Source organism: Sorghum bicolor, chromosome 8 (genome assembly GCF_000003195.3).
Source record: "Sorghum bicolor cultivar BTx623 chromosome 8, Sorghum_bicolor_NCBIv3, whole genome shotgun sequence".
NCBI classification, from domain to species: Eukaryota; Viridiplantae; Streptophyta; class Magnoliopsida; order Poales; family Poaceae; genus Sorghum; species Sorghum bicolor.
In genome coordinates, this window is record NC_012877.2 from 7,836,029 (window position 1) to 7,839,097 (window position 3,069).

General features: G+C 42.6%; 1 long non-coding RNA gene across 1 annotated transcript; it reads right to left on the reverse strand.

Moving 5' to 3' along the window:
- Positions 1,552–2,851, reverse strand: LOC110437478. Its single transcript, XR_002455533.1, has 3 exons — positions 2,394–2,851; positions 2,082–2,131; positions 1,552–2,000 (listed from the first exon to the last, which is right to left on the reverse strand). It is a non-coding gene; the product is annotated as an uncharacterized LOC110437478 (long non-coding RNA).

A 3,069-nucleotide genomic window follows, 5' to 3' on the forward strand; every position in this document is an offset into this window, starting at 1 on the left:
ACGAGTTGGCCGGCGGAATTTCGAAGAATCCGCTCGAGCAGCTTGGTCGGGCCGGCGCAGAACTCCATCTATTAGTTGGGAGACTTCGAGTAGCTTGGAGTCAGCGCGATCGAGCGCTTGGAGGAGGTCCGAGCAGTCGATCTCCTTTCCCTTGTAGAGCGGGAACGGTGGTCGGGAGCTTGGTGCCGTCATGCGTGTGGTCGGAGACGGCGTGATCTCAGATTGGATCTGGATCTCTTTTGGAACCGTGGTCGCGAAACCGCCGCTGCACGTCGTCCACGTGATCTGGCCGACGGTGAACGTGAGGCCTTCGGGCACGGTCGCGGAAGCTGGGATCGTGACCATCTTGTTCGCCGGAAGAGTTGCACGCACACCCCCTACCTGGCGCGCCACTGTCGACGAAAGCTAGTCGGCAGTCTACCTTGGGGTATACCCACGGTAGTAGTTTATCGGTAGACGGTGCGCAAACTACGAACTCGATGGTGACGCAAGACACGGACAAGCTTTTTATCCAGGTTCGGCCGCCGGGTTGGCGTAATACCTACGTCCTGCGTCTGGTTGTATTGATTTGTGCTGAGAGAATATGATGTCCTAGGGGGGTCCCTTGCCCCTCCTTATATAGTCTGGAGGGCAGGGTTACAGATCTAGAAACTAATCCTAGTCGGTTACAATTGCCATAGATAATTCGATATCAATTCCTATTCTAACCGACTAGAATCCTGCTTGATCTCCACGTCTTGTTTCCTTGCGCGAAACTCGGCTTGTCGGATCAAGCCTTGAACTCGTCTCGTAGTGGGCCAAGCTTCCTGGCTGAAGTCTAGCCGTAAGGGTATAGGGGTTTATACCCCCACACTGAGTCACAGGACAGACCTCTATATATATCAGTATAAAAAAAACCATGGTAAAAATGGCGTGGGTATTTCTCGGATCCAAATCCAAATTTTGAAGATACGAAGAAAAGCTTTTAATATCCACATGTACTTCAGTATTGTAACGCTAACGGCAAATACACACCTCAGGGAGTTTACCACTTTACCAGTTCCAAGGACAACCTAATCTTGGAAGTTGCTGCTAGCTGATCCAATTCATTCAAGCATTTCTTGCAAATAACAAAAGCACGCAGTGTGCTTTGAAACAACAAAAGTCAAAGCAATAGGTTCACACAGCCCAGAGGAAGCTTTGGACACTAACAGTGGACTATCAAAAGGCATGGCAATCAGGACTAAACAAACTAACCGACAGCACAAGCTTGTGTTAGCTTGTTCACAAATAAATAAATTAAAATAATAAGAAGCTTGTGTTATAGCTTATTAGTTGTCTCTAATCAACATAAATCCAACTAAAACATGTTTCTGATGATTTGTGGGTAATAGCTTAATTGTGCCATTGATCACAGTAACATATATAGATTAGGATCTACTAATGATAGACACTACCCTTGTCCCAAAAATACATATCACTCTTTTGTCCTAAGTCGAGATATTTTATGTTTGACAAAGTTTATAAAAAATATTATCATTTATGGAATCAAATAAGTATATTATATGCAAATATGTTTCATGATGAATCTGATGTACTTATTTGGCAATATAAATATCAGTATTGCTCCGTGTGAACTTGATAAAACTTAATTTGACTTATGTAAAAATTAGAATGCCATTCATGTATTTTTCGGGCAGAGAGCAGTAACATATTAACTTGCTAGCATCATTTAGTCAAGACTAAATCCTTGTGGTGTATTAGGTGGAATCGGCATACCTAATTAACTAGCCAACATCTGAACATAATCAACTTACTGGAAAGTGTAAACATATAGGTTGCACCACATATATAAACAAAGTGGTGGAAGCAGCATCAGCTGGATTTCGCTCATCAGCACCTCAGTTTGTTGGACTCGACAGCGGTAACATCTCTAGCATATGGCTTCACTTGATCCTCAGCGTTGTCACCCATCTAGAGGCCACCCATGAGTGTGAGTACCTTTTCTTGTTCCTTGATGACTACAATGATATGGAAACTTCAATTAAGAAAGGAACAAAAAAAAATTCTTGTCTTACCATACCCTGCCTGAAAATTCATACTTTTTTCTCCTCTCCAAGTTCCGGTTGTGAAGCTTTGATGAATCGAGCACCTAAAGTAATGGAGAAAGCACATGATTTATTCTTGTCATCTTCTCTTGTGTACCTATTCAGATGATCAGATCTTTGGTGTAGACACATCTTATATATATATATATATATATATATATATATATATATATATATATATATATATATATTCAGAACTTAACACAGTGAGGTTAGCTTATATTATATTCATGCCAACACTCCTAGCCCTTTGCTCTCTTAAAAAATATAGTAGTGATAATAATGCATGGAAGAGTAATTGTATACCTTTTTATAGGATCACCTTCTTTTTTCTCCTTGAGTACCAAAACCATTATTGCACTCCCCATCTTTGTTCATCCCTTTCCTTGGAGGCTTGGTTGGATGTAGAGAGTAACGTGCGAGAGGACGCTATGGTCTGCAGACCTAGATGATGTGAGCTGCTCAAAGAAGTTTGCCCTTAAAAGAGAGCACAAGGATGTGGAGGGAAATCAAGATTCCCATGAGTTGCATTGATGGCCGCCATTTGCCCAACTCCAGCCTTGGCCTTTGGGGGAGACAGGGTACGGTGAAATGTATATCAGCTTCCTTTCTGCAATTTCAACGTGCTCGTGCTTTTGGGGAGACAAAGACACCATCTAAATGTGGGCATGTGGCACGTTGCCTCTTTCTGGCTGTCACGATTGGTTTCATTGCCTAATAGAAGACCTATACATACATTGCCTTTGCTTGACCTATTTGGTGTAGCCTGGACCGTCCCAATTCAAAGGATGCACCTTGTTAGTTGTTATATAGGTTTGTGGGCAGTGCTGCTTCAGTGCTTCGGTTGGTGACATAATCTATAATGGTTGCTAGGGATGAACACACGACGGATACTTTATGTCCGCCTTCCATCCAAAGGGATTTAGAACCCAAATGGACTGGATAGTTCGTATCCAAATTCAAGGGCTTCGGATATTAAATG